At 42.0% G+C, this 21,019-nt stretch overlaps 1 protein-coding gene across 1 annotated transcript in view; it reads left to right on the top strand.

Annotated features, from left to right (window-relative positions):
• The window catches only part of N (neurogenic locus Notch protein), a 433,061-nt gene that overhangs the window by 296,878 nt on the left and 115,164 nt on the right, over positions 1-21,019 (top strand). The gene's annotated exons all lie outside the window — the stretch shown is intronic.

Below are 21,019 nucleotides of genomic sequence, written 5' to 3'. Positions count from 1 at the left end.
AAATAAAACTGTTTCTGAGTTTGATTTACTTATTATATTTTACTCTCGCTACAATATTGTTATATATACAGTGAAACCTGTTCAAGACGGAAGTGACATGGTCCTAATTTTTTTTTCCGTTGTGGACAGGTTTCCGTATTATTCAGGTGTGACATTAAAATGGAATATTTTGTCATTCATATACATGAAAAACAAAATGGCATGCCACAAACTGCAAGAAGTACAAAATATTCCGTTTAAATTCGTCCATTAAATCAGCTTTCTGTCGCTTATTACGTTGGCGAATCATCTTGTTAAAATCTCGTTTTCTGTATAAATATTATCGTAACTCACTCATTAGTCATTAAACATTACTAAAGTTTACTAATCTCATTCTATTTAATACCGTATTTGCTCGCGTAATTTGCGCACTTTTTAATTAACTTTGGCCACTGAAAAATTGGGGTGCGTAAAATATGCGGATTTTTCAAATAAGAGGTCCTGTTCTGAGTTCTGAGCTGCACGATTGCCGAACTGTTCCGCGAAACTTACACTTTCAATTTATATGACGCGGTGTAATTGTTATTTTTCTTTCCCATCTTGAAATACTGTATAAATAAAGTATTTACGCTAGGGCTAATTTTCTATACCGGTTACTTGTCTCTACCAAGGACAAGCATTGTTAAAGTAGCGGGATTTTGGGGTTTCTTTCTGAAGCAGGTACTTCAGTTGCTAGTGAATGACCTACGATGGACTGTAGGGAAGGAAAATCCCTACTACACTGAAAAAATATGTACGTAATCCCTACTACACTGAAAAAATAAATACGTAAAATATGTGCGCAAAATACACGGAGCAAAAATAAAGTTCAAAATAATCCCTTAAAAATTAGGGTGCGCAAAATACGCGGGGGCGCAAATTACGCGAGCAAATACGGTATCTAACACTATACTCTAATACTGTACTGCATATCACTGCACATTATTACTTAATTGGACTAGAAGCCATCTATTAGAAGCCTTGAATTCTGGTTTATTTAATTTCTTTCCCAGTTCAATAGCTTGCTTTGCAGAACAGATCCAGAAATTGGCTTGTTCTTTGAAAGGTCATGAAGAACCCACTCCCACAACAGTTCATTTATTTCCACATAAACAGTTGCTTTCTGGTTTCTTTTATGTCACCAATATTGGCCTCACGCCACTCACTCATTATGATCTTTATTTTTTAAAGTGTCACACCTGAGTTTTCCACAACTGTACTTCAATATTATTTCACATAGACTTTGTTTCTAATTTTCCTTCATCTCGATAACATTTACTTCATCACTTAATGTTAATGCCACATTTTATGCAACTTTTTTTTTGTCTGGAAATCATTACACTTTCGCTCTGTTTAGCTACTTTCGCTCTGGGTGTGAAGCATTGAAAATCTTTGAAGGGACTCGTCTGCCTAGTCAACAGGGTAATAAAATTTATGACCAACAGGCCAACACACCCTCGTACCCTCTACAATTTTGCAAAGAAAACTTGTTTTTATCTTAGTGACCTACATATTTCGTATATTCCTTGAAATTACACTTTGTTTCAGAATATAGTTACAAAATATAGTGTGTGTCCAAAATATTGTTTCCGTTTTGAACAGTAGCAGACAGTTTCCGTTTCCGCGTTGGACAGTTTCCGTTTTATTCAGGAACAATTACACATAATGCATACAAATTTTGCCGGGACCAATACATTGTTCCGAAATAGACAGAATTCCGGATTGTTAAGATTCCGATTTGAACAGGTTTCACTGTGTGTATATATATATATATATATATATATATATATATATATATATATATATATACACACACACACACACTTCATTGGTCGTTTAACCTCCCCTTTTATAGGTCGTATATACCTGTAGGGAAGGGGATAATTGACACACACCCCCACACATTTGTGGGCCTCTTCTAGACTGGGACCATCACAGCGTAGGAGCGTCCACAGACACACACACACACACATGGGAAAAACATTTACAAGGAACATGAACATGCATGTTCCAAGGCAGGATTCGAACTCACTATACTTCGAACTAGGCCGCCTAAGGGGAGCATACCATAGATCGCGTTGCCACCCAGTCCGGTTCCAATTTTATTAATGATGTATAATTTATCATTTTATAAGTATCTCAACATGTGTCATCCCTGATGAAAATGAAATGTGGCATCCTTTTAATACATTCCTTCTGCTTTATTCCGCATTTTTAATATTTTCAAACAACTGTTCTAATTGTCAGCAATTCATTTCCAAAATTTTGAATGAAAATAATGCAGTTATACATTTCGTTGATAATTTGCAGAAATCGATTAATTTTTAAAATGTTTGTAATAGGTAGTCTATAGTATACGAACAACATAAACTGAAATCTTGTCACATACCTCTTGAAAAAAAAATATTCTTCAGTTTTATACAGTGCATTATTATTTTAACATTTTCAAAACCCATGCTGTTCTTTAGGAAATGATAACAGAAAATATTTTAGTTTATATTGTTAAGCTGAAATACACACAAGTATGCAAAGTTTCATTAAAATATTGCTAAACCCTTTTGAGTTATAGAATGTAAAAAAATGAAGTTTGAAAACGAGCGACAAATATACCAAATGGACAAAAGGACTTTAAATTCTCATACTGCATACACTATTCCTCTTGTTATTTTTCCTTCCCTCTCCTAAAGCTTAGCCTCTTTATGCATGCATTTACTGGCCTCCATTTTCACCTTCTTGAGTATTTGTTCGAAACGCGAACTCCCAATTAATTAAAATATTTCCACTACGTGGACGGAATTCCTTTGATTAACCCGGTTTTCCCTAGTCCTTGTCTGACTCTCGTGACACCCCTTCTGCTGTTAGCCATCGCAAATTAATTTACGTCCGACTTCATTCAATAACGACCCATTTTCGCGGTCAGCCATCGCAAGTGATCACACTGCATCTGAGGGTCGATAGTAGGTGTTATGTTCTTTTCTAAGCTCGGATATAGCAAATCGCACCTTTCGTCCCGTCTTTCGATATTGTTTTCGCTTATACAGGGTGTTTAAAAAGTGTCGCATATTTTTACAGGAGGTAATATAGGTAGAAACTAGAAAAAAGTTCCTGCAAACGTGTGTCCAGAAACAAATTATCTGTTGATATGAGCCATGCTGTGTTGTGCCTATGATCGTCATTCGTTTAAAAAGACAAAACAATGATGCATGTTTTGAGAGTGAATAGCATCCCTCAGCAGAAGTAAACAGAGAATGTAGTGGTAAACAAAAAATCCAAAATACTACGGAGTCTATGACTTTACTTGTGTTAGTAGTACGTACAGTATTCAGTGGTGTAGGCTGTCTTTCTGTTTATGCACGTCGCGACGGGGCAACATCCCATTTTCTACGCCTCGTGCGACAGTACCTAACCCGGAGGTTTAATGAGCGATGGATTGGTCGAGGAGATCCAGTAGCATGATCACCCCGATCACCTGACTTAAATTCTTTTAATTTCTGGCTATGGGGACATTTAAAGACATTGATGTATGTCACACACGTACAAAGTTACAGGAGCGTGTATCCAATGCATGTGAGCAAATCCGACTACAGCCAGGTGTGGTCGCAAGAGTTCGTGATTCACTGAGAAGGGCTGAAGCATGTGCAACAATGCGTGGTAACACATAGAGCACCTTCTGTAGTGTCTACATGACAGACAGGTGGGTATCGTAGGCCACAAAACAGGCCCATGTCTCAACAGATATTTGTTTCTTGACATATGTTTATAAAAACTTTTTTTCTAATTTCAACCAATGCTACCCCTTGTAAAAAATATGTTACACTTTTTAAACACTCTGTGTAACGAAGACAAAGCTTCGCATCTTTTCTTCTATCCTGGCACTTTCGTTTCTCTCATCACGTGAATCATTGATCATGATCAATCAGTAAACAACCGTTAAAACAACAGAGTTACTTTCAATTTTTCTCTCCCTGAACACCAACTTCCTCTCCCAGTATTCTTGTCTGTATTCGATTCCCTTTTCTCCTTATCACCTAAACCACTCCAGGTAACGCACGCCGAAGTCACAACATAGAGCACGACAACCTACGAGTTTTTCTTTCGTATTCCGGTAGAAGAGCTAGGATCCCGTCGTCTCAATTGCCTAAAATACCCCGTAATTTGTGGCAGAAAAAATTCAATTTGCACATTCTGCTTGGCTGATAAGCCGCCCAAAGGTAAGTTATTTAATTCACTGATTTAAAAAATTGGTAGGCATATTTTACTGTACAGTTTTTATTTACCCAAGTCCCATGCTAGTGAAGTATCGGGGTATCGGCTTCGTGTTACGTGAAAACTCTTAATTTAATACAGAAGAAACTAAATTTTTCCATAGGGCACGGACATGCCGAAGATGCATCGCTGCTCTCGGTCAATACCTGGATGTCACTACCTTGTAACACAAAAATACAGATTTAAGTGGGACAGAACATGTCGAATATGCTCGCGAGGTTCTCCCTCGCAGTTTACATGGAGGTCTAGCGCGATTACAGTAAAGTTTGTGATTTCATCGCTGTAGCATGCTTATGATTGGTTTATGGCGTGACATCTCCTGGTTTATGGCGTGACATCTTCCTCCAGTCTGTTGCGTCCTTCACCATACTATCAAGACAGCCGAATGCGGTGTATGATTTGTAATAATCATTTTGTTTTATTATTGAGATTTGTGATATGGGGTTTAATTTTATTTCTGAAAGCTGTGAAAGGTGAACAGATTGCGTTATAATAATTTAAGCAAACGTACTGGAGTGCACTTTGATCATATTTGCAAGCCCTACTCAGAAACCAATCTTTTCCGGCCCCCAGATGAAAACAGTTTTTTCTTTTCTACGTATTATGAGGAATCAATACCTGAAGTTTTAACCACTTTTTCGTTATACTCTGTATAACTACTTTTGGAAAAAAAAATGAGTCAGCTTCTATTGAATACAGGGTGTAAGGGGTATAAGTGCCGTCCGTTTCACAGTCGTCGGGGACGGTCTACAGAATCACAAAATGTCCATACAATATAGGGTCAAAACTTCATAGTTTTCCCAGAAAAAAAAAACATTTCTTTCCTTATTTTATTTGCGTTATACTGCTTATATCGTTAGTAAAATTACGAAAACAATTACATCAGGAGGTATATCTAGCAAAGAGTTAATATTAGTTTAAATAAATATTTGTGTGTTCTATTACGTTTTCATGAAATTAAATAATAATGCACGCCTAAATTTGTTAATATTCTGGCGAGAGGGACGTGGCAACGTTCAGCAGGATTTACTTTGCACAGACGTACAGCTCATCTAAGTTCAAACTCCCTGTCCTTAGGTCTACTGCCGAGCGGATGACAGTTCAGTAGGCTAAGGTATTCGATAAACAACTTACAATGTCATTCACAATTTAGGAATATCACATGTTATTAATTTATGGAGAAAGTTGTCGTAATTCAAGTGAGGCAAGATGATGTACCCTCAACGTTTTTCTCAAAGAAGGTTACCGAATCGGCAAACTTTTGTAGCAGTTTCTCAACGATTGTTAGAAACTAGGAGTCTCTTATCCCGTTTCGAAAATCACACAACTAGAAATTTCTTTAAGAATGGTACTGCTTTATGGAAGTGGGAGAGATTAAAATGTTGCATTTGAAAAAAAAAAAAGTTCGTGTGATTTTGTGCGGTAAACCATTATTGTTTATTTTTTAGACGTACGGTACAATAAAAAATGGAGCAATATTGTTAAATAAAATGGAAATTTACCATTATTAATGAGATTGGAAGTTTGCATTTGCTGCGCGTTTTATATATAAACAACAGTTGTCCTGGTCCGCCCCTGCAGTAGAACAGACAATCTGTTTTGTATCGGTATGTCTGTACCCGCTTGAGCTGTACTGTGTACTTGCAAACCCCCTCCTCCCCACCCAGTAACGTTGCTAAACGCCTAATATTGTAAACTTTAATAATTAAATATTGCAATTAGAAAAAAATGGTAAGGACATTTTTTCTTCCTTATGATACGAACAATCATCAGTTAAAATAATGGCACTTATACCCCTTTCATTCTGTATATTATACTGAAGACAGCTACATTGAGAACACGTCATGCTTACGGATAGGCAAGGTAAAAGGTTTGGTTTTTACAGAACCGACGCGTGCGAAGTGCGAGCCCGCCTCACACAAATCCGGACTACACGAGTGATAATGAATGGTTTCCAAAGCTGTGAGTTGCGCTGACCTCGCGCCTCGCAGCTTGGAATTCACTCACTATCGCTCGTGTAGTTTGAATTTATACGAGGTGGGCCCCGCATCCCGCATGCGTCAGTTCTGAAAAACCAAGCCTTAAAGCTCTGATGAGGGTATATTCCTCTGTAAATAGGTTTTCCATATTTTGTTTCGAAAATATTTGACATCACAGAATTAGATGGAACACCCTGTTGTGGAGTTATATGTGTACAGTTCGAGGGAAGTCTCTGCATGAACTCATCAGTTCTCTCTCTATTTTCGTATAAATTATTCGTAGAAGCTTTATTTTGGAAATATTTGTTGCTTACAGGGTTTAGTTTATGTACGCAAAGTACATGTCTTCCCTCTTCCGCGGCGTTTGCACCAACAGAGTGAAAACATTTTCAGGTTTATAGCATTGTTCATAACGTATAAATCGAGATGTCTTCATTGTGGCTCTTATGGTGACGCCTTGGGGTATTTATACACTGTGTTTATTATGATACTGGAATTAGATTATAATAATGCAGCTACAGCATAATAGAAATTCGTTAAATAATTTTTGCAAATGAAATTTAATCTCTCGCTAAAACTCCGCCGCCTTCTCTCCTGATTGATTGTAGGTACGTTGGGAACAGTGAGAGTCTTTTCTCATTTCGAGACGAACTATTTCTGAAGCTTGTTTGCTGAAAACATGCTGATTGAGAACTAGGGAATTTCTCCGAGATGAGTGAATTTTTCTGGTACAGTTTTTTTATCATATCTCTGCCTCTTTGCAACGTCACAATTTGCTGTGGGGGCGGGGGAAGAAGCATAGCAGAAGTTTGCAATGCTTTTTAATGCTTTGACACCCACGACCAAGGTAAGCCACATGCAATTTATCGGTACCCACCGGCAGAGCTATGATAGGCCTAAAGAAAACTATAGTGTTATATGGAGTTCAGTTTTGTCGATCGTACAGCTTTTAATAGGAAATAAATTTTTTTCGAAATATTTTGTTGTTTTATTTGATTAATAAACCTAACAGAATTGAATATATGATTGTATATAATTGAATGCAAATTGCTCTTCTTTTGCTCCACATGAGTGTATATGAAGGGTTCAGAGCCATAGTGGGCCAAGCATCATTTATTAAAAACGGAGAAAGCAAGAGTTAAAGTTAAGTGAATAACATAGTTTAATGAAGATTGACATATCATTTAGTTTGAATGTTTATACTTTATATTAATTGCTATATGTTTCCATTGAATTATGGTAATAACTTCATTTTAACCCTTTTTTTCTACGGTTTTAGTAAATGGCGCTTGGTCCACTATGGTTCTGAACCCTTCATATTTACCCTCTTTTGCTCCACAACATATCGTGCAATGTCAGAACGATTGTACAGTATGTCTAACTTGTCCTGTTTATTCGAGTACCATAGACTATGTACACTGATTATAAGCAGGAGTATACTGGATCAGCATTAAGATACGGTTTGATTTTTAGAATAACTCTTCTCGGGTTCTCAGCCAGGTGAGTTGGAGATTAGCTTCCAAGCTTTCGACGGCTAGCTCTGCCATCTTCTTCAGGGACGAAGTGATGTGGGACGAAAAATCGAAGGAGAATTGGGAGGAAAATTTAAAAGGTACGCAAAACGCGTCCTTGCAAGGGGTTGGGGGCTGTACAAAACTAAATATGTGAGCTCCAAGCCTGTTGGCCACTAGTCTCACTCCGGGTTACGCTGCTCCCCTGAAGGAGCTCTAGAAAATTTTGAAGGGGAAGCCGAAATTGGACGTAACCTCTTAGGTACCACATACGCGAGGGGGGCTGAGATTGATCAATTGATCACGGAACGGGGCGAGGAGGAGTTGGCTGGTGTTTGCCGTTAGGATGGCAAGACGCCGTCATCCGTTGTTCGATGACAAAGCATTTGAAGGCCGTCGGAAGAAGCGCCGTGAAATCTAAGCTGCAATTTGAGAGGTCCCTGTCCTTTCAATTTGCGACTTATTGAGTGACCTCGTATGTTTAATAGACTATTAATATTATCTGAACTAGGGCATACATAATTTATAATAAAGGTGGAATATATATGGGGAAGGGCATATAGGTCCGTGGCCCATTTCTTATAGGGCTCATCCCGACATTTGTCTTACGCCTGAGGAAAACCACGGAATACCTTAGGCAGGATGAGTTGTCTCATATAAGAGACTAGCCAATTTGGCTATTATGTAGGAGGTCATGAGCCTTGTTGATTTGTCTCAATTTCGAGACCAGCCATTTGGCTATATGATGGCTCATTTGCGAAGAGGGGGGAGAGATGTAATTGTTAATTAGGGAGATTCATGGGGATATGAGTGCAGGTCCGTGGCCCATTTCTTTTAGGGCTCATCCCGACATTTGTCTTAGCGCCTTAGGAAAACCACGGAAAAACCTTAGGCAGGATGAGTTGTCTCAATATCAGAGACTAGCCAGTTGGCTCTTAGGTTGAATGACTCTATGAATCGATGGATATATACTAGCCAATTGGCTCTATTAGATTTCCATCGATCAACAAAAGTAGATAATGTTATGGAGGGATTTTGTTTAGCCCAGTTAAGACAAGGTCATTTTACAGCGGTTGCACTATCCAAGGAGTCTCATGGAGTTGAGTCGTGGCTACCAAAACCTGGGAGTAACGCCAGCCTCCCTGTCCTCCTGTCTCAATAGTATAGCTAATGGACCTGTCTGGTGCCTACGCCGTAACCTAGGATCATACTGGCCGAGGCCAGATATGAGCGGGTTGGGGTTAGCACGAGCTTCCGCATACAGGTTCCTAGCCAGTCGAGCAATGAACTCGTCTATGGTTGGCAACTCTAGTTCATCATGGAACTTTCTTCTCGAGGCGACTCGGGGGAGATGGGTAATGAGTCGAATCACCTGGTTTTGGACAACTTGGAGTTTACGGAGATGGGACACTGCCGCAAACCCCCATGCGGGTGCGGCATAGGTAATGACAGAGCGAATGAGGGCCTTATACATGGTAAGTCCTACCCTCAGGTTGTCAGGAGTTAAGGCCGCCAGAATGGGATAGTGTCTAACTATCAGCCCGTTGGCCTTACGAAGAAGGGATTGGATGTGATCTCGGAAGTTGAGATGAGAGTCCATAATGATCCCTAAATATTTAATTTGGTTCATCCACGGCATTTCTCGTCCGAAAAGTGTGGGTGGTGGTGGTATGTCTTCTAGCCTCGCTCTTAGTGAAAAGAGTATGGCCTGACATTTCTCTACATTGACCTTGATTCTCCAGTCGTGGAACCACGGCTGGAGGTGATCTACGAGACGCTAATCTATAGGTTTTGCCCATCGCCAAGAGGGCAGTGTCGTCTGCATAGATATACAGATGACTACTTCTGCCGTGGATATAGCGAAACGGGAGGTCATTAATGAATATATTGAAAAGTATGGGCCCGATAATGGAACCCTGTGGGACTCCTGCGTGAATTTCACGGGGGGTGGAGAAACTAGTGCCTACACGGGTTTTGAATGTACGGCCTCGGAGGTAGTTAGAAATGAGGCGTATCATTCCATCTGGGACTCCCATGCCCAGTAACTTAACGAGGAGTCCCTCATGCCAAACCTTGTCGAATGCTCGCTCGATGTTCAGGTAAGCTGCAGCTACTACACGCTTCGTGCTCATAGCCCAGGTAATGTCCTCCGTCATGCGGAGTGCCTGGAGTGTAGTGGAACGACCAGGGTGAAAACCGAATTGCTCGTTCCTGATTTGGGGCAATACTACTTCAGTGAGGCGTGTATGTATGACCCGCTCCGCCAGTTTGCTGGGACAACTGAGGAGACTAATAGGCCTATAGTTGCTTGGATTCGTCTTATCCTTTCCGGGCTTTGGAAAGAGAACTACGTGAGCTTCTTTCCAGGGAATGGGATAGTGACCGGAAGCCAAGATGTTATTAATAATCTCTGCTATGCGCTTCATAGCTGACCTTGGGAGATGCTGCAATATAATTCCTTGGATACCGTCGGCTCCTGCGGCCTTATGAGGGCCGAGGCGACGAATGAAATGGGCGACCTCGTGGGTGTTCGTAGGTCGTATCCCATTTTCCGGCTCCCTGCGAAGGAGGTCTCGAACCGATTCCTCAACAGGTCTGATATGGGGCAAGTTTAAATTTTGTTCCACGGGTTGAAAAGTGGTCTCTAGAACGTCTGCCAGTGCGGTAGCCTTCTCCTCAGGAGTAAAGGCCGTGACATCTGGACCGACTACTAATGGGTGAATAGATTGAGACGGATTGGACAGAGCTCGAGATACACGCCAGACATCTGACATGTTTCTGCTGTCCATCGTTTCAACCTTGGATTTCCAAGCATCCACGACCGTTTCGTGGACCGCCTCACTGATCCGCCTGCGCAAGCGGTTGATTTCTATTCTATGTTGATCTAACCTAGTACGCTTCCACAATGTTCTTGCTCTATTGCGGGCGATCTTTAGGTCTCTAATATAGGCTGGGAGCTGCATCCGTCCCGGTTGTGAAGACCGTTTCGGTATTGCAGCAACCATTGCCTTCTTTATGCACTCCGTCAGGTCGCTAACTGACCTATCTATCCCTGCCGGACTGACTTCAGGGGGGAGTGGTGGAAGCGTAGCGGCTACCTGGTCTTGAAAGAACACCCAGTCTGCCGCCTTGTAGTTGAATTTCTCAGCGGTTGGGGAGAGTTCGACTGGGTGCATGATCTCCATTATCACCGGTAGGTGGTCGGACGGAAGATCATCCAGGGTTGTTAGTCTCGCTCTAGTTGTGAGACCTTTCACCAGAGCGATGTCTAATATGTGAGGCAGTTGATTTGCAGCATCCGGTACGTGTGTGGGTTCCCTAGGGGCCATCACGACGTATCCGTTTCCTGTAGAATTAAGAAAAAGCCTATCGCCCTGCCGATTGGGGCGTTGACAGTTCCAGCTAGCGTGCTTCGCATTGAGGTCGCCGGCGACTACGAATCTATCGGATAGACTTGTCACTATATCTAAATCGCGTTCATCTAGTATGCCCGGAGGACTGTAGGCAGCCATAAGCAGAAAGGGGAGTCTGCCTATGTAGGCTCTAATAGCCACTGCCTCTAATGCCGCTAGCTGGGGAAGGAGATACTCACAGTGCGCGATCGTAGAACGAACGAACACCGCTACACCTCCGCCTCTTCTACCCGCTCTATCTTGTCTATAGACTTTAAACCCCGCGCATCTTAAATTTACTTGGGGTGTCATGAACGTTTCTGTTATAAATGCTACGTCTATATTATTAGCGTCTAGGAAAGCCCTGAACTCATGTCTATAATGTCTAAGGCCCCTGGCGTTCCATATACACATCCTAGCAACTCCGTCACTTCGTCTGGCCATTGAGAGAAACGAGGGAGGTTAGGAGCTTAAATATCTCCGGGAGGGCAGACATAGGATTCTCCATAAGGAGAACTATCACTCTGGTTAATCCTTCTAGGATTGGGGCGAGCGGGAGGTTAGGGTTTGCTAATTGCAACGCCTCGGCAAAGTGCTGAACTTGGTCCAAGGTCGCGCCTTGACCGGTCGGGCCTTTCGAGGTGCTTGCAATAGCTTCCTGCTGGGCCGGTGGGACAGGGGCGGAGATGGACTCTACCGTGATAGCCTTGGTGGCTTTTCTGCTGCCCCTGTTGCGCTTAGGGCGCTGAGAAAGGGGTCCTACATTATTGGCAGCAGTTTGGGGGGCTGTCGCTGCCACGGTGGACCACAGAGGCGCGGCAACGGGCACTTCCAAAAGCGAAGGAATGGTCGCCTGCTGCTGCTGTTGGCGGACCGGCCCGAGTTCCGTGCGTCGCTCCGCACGGGGCCCCTGCACAGGGGCTCGAGCCTGTGGCTGCGGCTGCTGTTCTCGGAACAGCTGCTGCTGCCTCGCAGCTCGCTCCACACGCTGCTGCCGGAGCCACTCGTATTGGAGCGTCCGCTGTTCCTCGAGCTCTGCCCTCCTCCGTCGGGCAGCCCTGCTCGTTCCTTCCGTGGCATCTCTAACCTGTAGTGCTACGGGACACCCTCCGTAATTGGCGGTGTGAGCGCCAGTACAGAGTGCGCATGTAGCTGGGACATCGTGCGGCTTGCGACAATCTTTAGTCTTATGGGGGCGTGCACAAGCTCGACACATAGGCTGCGCTTTGCAGCTAGCCTGCGTGTGGTAGTACCACTGGCAGTTGCTGCACTGAGGCGGGCGCTTGCTGGGGACGTAGTCCTCAACTGTTACCCTCATCAGGCAGCACTGACGCAAGGCTCTCATTCTATCCCGGGTTTCGGGGGAATTCTCCACATCGACAATGACCATTGGGAGTTTGGCCTTTGTCCTTGATGAGTGCATCCTCGTCACTCGCCGGACGATTATGCTTTGGAATTCCAGGTCGCCCTGGATGTCCTCCTCATCTGTGGGAATATCTATTCCTCTTAGAACGAATCGCAGAGGCTTGTCGTTCTTGGGGCGCAGCAAGTTGTACGCTACTCCCCGTTCGGTCAGGAACCTGCAAAGATTTGCGTAGTCCCTTTCGCAAACAGTTTTCACGGCCGTCCCGCCGCGCGCCCTGTACGAGCATAAGCCCAACGGTTCGTATTCGGCCTTGAACTCTAAGTTCAGTCGGCCCAGCGAGCCAGTGAAGGCTGGCGTAATAATAACGGGTGGGATATCACCACGTCGCCTAGTGAGGGCAGTCTCAACATCATCTTCCTCGTCCTCACTCTCCGATACGTGAGTACGAGCTGGGGAAGGGGGGCGGGGAACTGCCTCATCTACCTCAGCGGCAGCAGCCGTCTCCTGTGGGGCCTCAGGTTCGGCGGGGGGTGCTGCCTCCTCGGTCACGACTTGAAGAGTCGCCGCCTCCAATTGCTCCAAGGTAGAGAGAGCCGATCTCTCTTCCTTGGTGAGCTCACTAGCGGAAGGAATGCCGCCCTGCTCAGTCTTAGCTGAGCCCTTCTTCTTCTTTTTGGCCTTAATGACCTGAAGTGCGCCGGACCCAAATGGAATCGGCGGCACTTCATCAGCCAAGACCGTAACACCACGGCTATTCAGTCCGCTAGGACCGGGCAAGTCAATATGTGTCACCTCAGTGACCTTGGGAAGGGTGGGCTTTCTCGGGAGTCCTGAAGGGACTGGGATGGTGGTAGGGGGACGAAGCTCAAGGATCTCCGCAACGGGGACCGGGACAGGCGGCGTCCGTACAGTACCAGCCGATCGCAGGTTCCGACGCCTGGGCGGAGGAGTAATCTGCGCGGGACGCGACACGCGCAAGTAGGAGGTGGTGGGCCCTGTCTGGCTAGTGCAAACTAGCAACCGCTTTACGCCACCTGCAGTAGGATGGCTCGTGGCCTTGTTAATCTTAACTGGAGCCATTCGAATTACAGATTCGACCCTGTCAGGGGGGGGGGGAGACCTAAGCGGCACTCTGTCCGCAGTGCAAGAACCTGCTAGGCCCCTTTCCCACTAAGGGTGGAGGCCCAGCAGTTACGCCCGACCGGTCGCCGAAGCCTAGCCCTGTTAGCCGATCGCAACAAGCGTTGCGGAGCCCGCCGGGGACCGTCGGTTTGGTTCGCTAATTTCGTTGGCCCTGATAAGGGCCGGACGAAAATTTGCGTAGCCCTCAGAAGGGCCGGGCAACAGTAGAAGAGTGGAGGGCGGAAAGCAAATTAGCCCGAAGGCCCTGCCTTTGGGCAGTCACTCCGGCACGAAGGCACAGAGTCTCTCCCTAGCAGGAAGCCTGCCTAGGGGTCTCCTCGAGAGAGGACCCAATCCCCGACCGGGATCCGCCTGGCCTAGGGAAGTTAGTGCGCACAGCCCTCCGTAGGCTGCGCGGCTTTCTTCGCGCTGAGCGCCGGTGCGGCAATGGAACCAATAGGCTGCTCTTTAAGAAGTGCCGATTACGTAGGTGTCCGCCGCCTGGCCGACAGAAGTACGATGCTCGGCGCCTCGAGCCTCCCTGGCCGAGAGCTGCTTGGCTGCTGCGCTCGCTTGCTGCTGTAGCACTGAGGAATCTGGTTGGTTGTCCGCTGTAGCTGCTTTCGCCGGTGCGCCAATCAGAAGGCCTCAGGACACGTCTTGCTCCTTTCACGTCCAAGAAAAGTTCCCGTTGATGTGGGACCACGTCTAGCCGGTATATATGCAAAAATAGGGCTTCCCGCTGCGGGCCAATCAGGAGCTAGTTCCTAGTCCCGACCGCCAGGCGCATTCTGGTTGGTGGACACGTCAGCCAATCTGGAGCCACTTGCTGGTCCCGACTGTCTGCCGTGTGCTGGTGGTCTAAGCGTATTGATGGCAGGTTTCCATGCCGTACTCAGCTGTAGACCCCCGTCTCTGTTGAAATTATTGCCATCTAGCTGGATTTCGATGGCTTCCTTGATAACTTTTGCATATATACCGGCTAGACGTGGTCCCACATCACTTCGTCCCTGAAGAAGATGGCAGAGCTAGCCGTCGAAAGCTTGGAAGCTAATCACCAACTCACCTGGCTGAGAACCCGAGAAGAGTTATTCTACATCAAACGCCGGGAAAGCCTCAAGTCATACACGGTTTGATTTTTCTTCGTAAAAAATTTTATTATCACGAAAATGATTGTGCGCTGTAATTGGCCAGAAACGTCTTCCTTTCTCCTACGCCATTGTTTACATGCTCATCTCCCATCTGGTGTTTGAATTTCCATTCAGCTGTGAAGAGTATTCATAATGCTTTTCAATATAAGAAGGAACTGCGTTGGAATTGTATACAGTAAATGTTAAAAATTGAGTGTATTCCAGACATGAAGATAGTGGTAACATGAGATAAACACGGAGTCTTTCGAAATGCACTATCCTAATCTGCCACTGCTGTACTCGATATACGAGTATTTCACACTGACAGTGTATTAATGCAGATCACGATACTATAGTTAAATAGAAAAGGGAATCTGAAACCCTTTTAGATAAGTGTTTTCATGTTGCTACCCTACGTTTCTAATGACTCCAGTGTCATATTATCAGACTTTTCCTGGTTAGCAAAAGGTTTCGTTTTACTTCATATTGCTGAATGGCTAATTTTGAAACCACATCTGTAAACGACGGAGGCCGGTTTTTTACTTTTAATTTGTTCTTATGTACTGTAAGTACCAGATACCTTTCAGACCTTAACATTTACAAGAAAAATTGAACAGAAGTATATAATACAAAAATGAATTAATAAGATTGTCAAAGATGAAGATATTATCTTAAATTATGTATTATTTATCTCAGTAAAGGGTTAGGACAGAAATGATTCCTCATCTCTGGCTGCAGCGACAGCTTATTTCCACGTCTTTTCATATTATACAAGACGGCACCAGGACATTACAATGTCGGAATGCAGTACGAATATACTTTATTTGGATCTATTAATGTACTGGTAAACTAATTAGGTGCTGAAAAATACTTGCAGTAAAAAGAAACTATAACAGTTAGATAAATTTAAAGCTAGCTATATTTCATTATTAAATACAACTAAAAAAGTTTTTTTTTTTTTTTTTTTTTTTTTTTTTTTTTTTTTTTTTTTTTGGTATATACCAGATGGAATATACAGATGGAATTAATAATGAAATAAGATTCTTTACACGGAATACACTATACACTATACAGCCATCTGAACAATAGAAAACGTAATATGTGTCTCTCACGTGTTAAATTTTATGTTAACTTGTTAACATGTTTCGGCCTGCTTTTGGCCATCATCAGAACTGGTTGTTGCTGGTCGTGGCGCCTTTTGTTTTGTTTGCTGTGGGAGTGTGTTTGTGTAGTACTGATATACCAGTTCTGATGATGGCCAATAGCAGGTCGAAACATGTTAACAAGGTAACTTAAAATTTAATACGTGAAGGACACATAATAACTTACGTTTTCCAAAGTGATATAGTGTTAAAAGTTGTGTAATCAAGATGTAGTATGAACATTAGAATATAAGATACACATGTAGGGTAAACATTGGTAATTTCGTGATAATTTCATGAACATTAATTTAAAATGCAAATGTGTAAATATAGCCTTATTCCGATTTTTTCATCTAAAATACTATAATTTGCTGTACAAATCTGGAGACATAAAAGATTGGACACGTTCTTGAACAAGTGCCAAAAACCACTTTTACAACTTAAGCTAAAGGATTGGTTATTTCGTGATAATCTTGGTAATTTCGTGATATTACATTGACTATTACACTTTTTTACTACGTCACACTACTTTTGACCAATAAAACGGTACGAAAGGACGTCTTTCAACCAATCATGGCTGCATATCGCACAATTTTATCGCGTCCCTAGCATTTGTTTAATTTTATCGCGTCCCTAGCATTTGTTTATTTTTATCACTACCCTAGCATTTGTTTATTTTAATCAATACCCTAGCATTTGTTTCTTTGTTTGCCAACATTTCAAACTGCACTGGTCTGGACGTCAAAAAACAGAAAATTACAAACCACTCCAGTCGATGCACAGCACTTTCAAATATGACTCACATTGACATTCAAGAACAAGAATTAATAAAGATCACTGGTCATAGCTATGCATCTTCCCTGAAACCTTATTTACAAATAAATGAAGAGCACCATTCGGAAATCCTGAATAAGTTGAGGGATACACCATGTACATCACCGAGTTCACTTCTTTTACGCACACGTCCAATATAACATCAACTGAACCACCAACCACTGAAACATTCAAATTTGAAAATTGTATCTACTTTCAATAATTGTTTTTTTTTTAATTATTCATTTTTATTTTTATTTCATCATCGTTAATTAAAATGTTTCTTGTTTATTTCATCATCCCTAATTAAAACTTTTCTAACACTCGTTTATATTATTTAGGTTATGTTATAGCTTCTGCTATATGATATTATGAATAGTCACGTATCAGAGATTGTTTAATACTAAGATTTATTGAAAATCATCTGTCAAGTGACGTTGATTACTGGGATCGGGATGATTGAAGTGGAATGCAACTGTTTTAATAAAAATGAAACTGAATCAACAAAGCCTTCTTGACCAGTAACCGTCCACAGAGTTCAATGAAGATTCCATAGTTGGCACAGCTGATAAGAAAACAACTATTCATAACACACTACTGCCATCTATTAGCGCAATATTTACAATGTTGAGTCGACCTGGTTGGCTAGTTGGTATAGCGCTGGCCTTCTATGCCCAAGGTTGCGGGTTCGATCCCGGGCCAGGTCGATGGCATTTAAGTGTGCTTAAATGCGACAGGCTCATGTCAGTAGATTTACTGGCATGTAAAAGAACTCCTGCGGGACAAAATTCCGGTACATCCGGCGACGCTGATATAACCTCTGCAGTTGCGAGCGTCGTTAAATAAACCATAACATTAACATTACAATGTTGAGATGGTACAAATTTGAAGACAGTTTTGTATTTTCGTAAGTCAATTAATATTTTATTGTATTGGAGTAATTCGTTACTTCTAATCTTTATATACTTTCTTCTAATCGTGTAATAGTCAATTAAATCCCACTCGAGTTTTGATTTTCTCTATATAAATCAAAACCTCTAGTGAGATTACTGTTGATAATTTCGTGAGAGGTAGAAGAATTGTGGAAAAATTCATTAAAGTCAAAAGAAATTCTCATTTAATGTTACAAGACTTCAAACATAGTAATTCCGTCTAATATTCATAGCAAGAAAACATAAAAATACATATCAACACATAATAAGAATGAAATCAAAGTAAAAACTGAAATTGAAAAGGCATCTTCTTTGCCCTGGAACGATGAACACTTTTATTACGGACTTTACTATAGCCTATATTACTAGGGTAACTCCAAAAGAAATGCATATCATTTGTTTAAAAATTACATTTTTATTCTACAGCTTTGCTATTTTCACAGAATGTAGATACATCCTTTAGGAACAAAATGTCACTTTTCCACATAATCCCCATCCCTTTCAACTGCCTTACGTAACCTAGGAACGAGGGTCTGTAGACCAACACGTTAAAAATCTGGACCAACACGTCTGAGCCACTCTTTAGCAGCGTGCACAAGGGAGTCATCTTCTAACCTCGTTCCGCGAAGGGATCCTTCAGTTTACCAAAGAGATGGTAATCGCACGGTGCCAGTTCAGGACTGTAAGGCGGATTTTTCAGTGTTGTCTATCCGAATTTTCTGATCTGGTCTGTAGTCTTGTGACTGACATATGGCTGTGCGTTGTCGTGCAATAGGAGAACATCCTGCTTCTCCCGATGTCGTCGAAGACGACTCAGTCGAGCTTGAAGTTTCTTGAGAGTTACCACATACGCGTCAGAATTAATGGTGGTTCCGTGTGGCATGATGTCCACAAGCAAGAGTCCTTCTGAATCGAAAAACACAGTAGCCATAACGTTTCCTGCCGAAGGTGCACTTTTGAATTTCTATTTCTTTGGTGAATTTGCATGATGCCACTCCATTGTCTGCCTCTGTCTCCGGTCCAAAATGATGGAGTCGTGTTTCATCTTCTGTCACAATTCTTGCAAGTAAGTCATCTAGCACTTATCATTGGCACTTAGCATGATAACAAATCAAACAGAAGCTACACTGAACCCATTGCGTCCCCCTTTTCTTTTTTGTTATCACATCGTTTCTTCAAATTGCTAAAATTCGTATTGTAATACAATTTTTAAAATAGTATAAAATATAACGCTTAATGATCAGCAAAATTTCGTCTCAAACAGCTAAGATTTCTATCAGTAAAGCTAAGCCTATAAGGCGACTACAGCTGTATCTAAAATTACAAAAACATTTCCTAAAATTTCATTAAGACATAATAAATCTTGTACCAAATATCATATGCTTATCTTTAGTAATAAGCCTGTAATGTAATTACAAACATCCACAAAATTTGTACGCCTGAGAAGTCGACGCTAACGTGCTCTCTCCAAACATAAAAGCTCACTGAAGCAGCTACAATAGTCACACAAAGCGTAGCTGTATGTTTCTGGAGACCGGACAACATATACAATCCCTTGGCGGAAATTTGAATATCGTAACACCATTGGTTAGTTCACGAAAGAGCAAAGAAAAAGTATTACGAAATAACCACTGCCACGAAATTACCAATGTTTACCCTACATCCTTTTTCTATTGGAAGTTTATCAATGTGGAGGTAGAGTTCGTGAAACCTAATCGAAATACAGAAGTACGATGCAAGTCTTTATGCTTGACCTCTTCACAGGTTTGCCAATATTCATTTTAGAAAACATCTACTGGAATATTATACACCTAGGTCCGTAGAATGGTAACAAGCAACCAGTATAACTGCAAAGGTTAGGAAATTTACTTTCAGTTAGAGATTTATAGAATTCCGTGCCTATTTCTTAAATCATCCTATTGGTGTACAATTTTTTTTTAAATTGTACTTGCAGTGATTCTCATGCCTTGATTAGTTGATTAGTCATATTAAGAAACATAATTCTGAGGAACTCTGAAAATATAATAATAATAATAATAATAATAATAATAATAATAATATTATTATTATTATTATTATTATTATTATTATTATTATTATTATTTAACCCTCGGCAAGCTGGTGGAGTCCATTTTGTACCCCATAGTCTACCCACTTAGCTTACAGCATGTGCATTTCAGGTCAGCTTGCGAAGGGTTAAAAAAAGCAGCGCTTTGGAGACTCGAATCCCCTGCTGCCTACCTTGGCAATGAGAGTCCTGCATTCTAGAGCTCTCGGCTACTGAGACTAGACGGCACGTCGAACACCAACACGAAGGTCCGAATCCAAAATACAACGAACGCAGTCGTGTGAATGGCGTTATGAAAGTAGCCCCAACATCGGCCCGAAACTTTTTTCTAGACCTACATAATGTATCTCAGGAACTTACACATTTACAGTCTTACTAATAAACCGTGTATAGTTTTTATACTAGACTTATGCAGAGCTGAGACAGAAAACTTTACTAATAAACCATGCAGAAGCGATGGACGTATAAACAGCCTGTAACTATACAATGGGAATTACTTTGCAGTAGTTATATACACGAAACCCCTTGTTTAAGCGTTGTATATAGAGAAAAAATGGCTGCCCCTCTAACAGCTGTTCGTATCGACAGTCATTTTATGATGATGGTTGCCTAGTAACCAAAGAAGAACAAACCAAAGAGCACAGAATAATTAGAATAATATTACTGTAGCCTGTACTCTTTGACCAAAATATAGTATGGTAATCGATTAGAGCCAGTTGTACTATCGATACTTAGCACGCCACACTAGAGCGCTCTACCGGATGCAATAGAGAACCTCAGATATTCTATTATCTTTCGTAACCAAGTAATGACGAAACTATGACGTAGCTGTGTAACAGTTGTACTGTTATACGCGACGTATGTAGTGATTATTAGTAATAAATTCACACACGACATATAAATGAACTACTCATTGTATAAGTATAAGACAGTTAAACGTCTGTATACAGAGTTTTTATTAGTAAGGCCGTAATTGTCTTATTTGTATGATTGTGATTTTCCGTACAGCTACAATCCCTTACACTTTCTCCATCCCTCCCTAACCGCTTAGTAGTCGTACAGTTATATGGAGTTTCTTAAAGCAAAGCACGCGGCATCGAATAACTTCAAAATAGTAAGTTGCCGTGCTGATTTGTAACACCACTGAAGCAAGATATTGATTGAGAATCCAACCTCATGACCAGTTGCAGTCCTTTATTCTCCTGCTTGCGTTTGTAAACGCGCCATCTTCAGGCTTTCTTTCATGCCCTCATTTAGTTTTTCCAGGACCCCAAGTGCTT

Source organism: Periplaneta americana, chromosome 3, assembly GCF_040183065.1.
Source record: "Periplaneta americana isolate PAMFEO1 chromosome 3, P.americana_PAMFEO1_priV1, whole genome shotgun sequence".
Classification (NCBI taxonomy): Eukaryota; Metazoa; Arthropoda; class Insecta; order Blattodea; family Blattidae; genus Periplaneta; species Periplaneta americana.
This window is presented reverse-complemented; position numbering and strand designations above follow the sequence as displayed.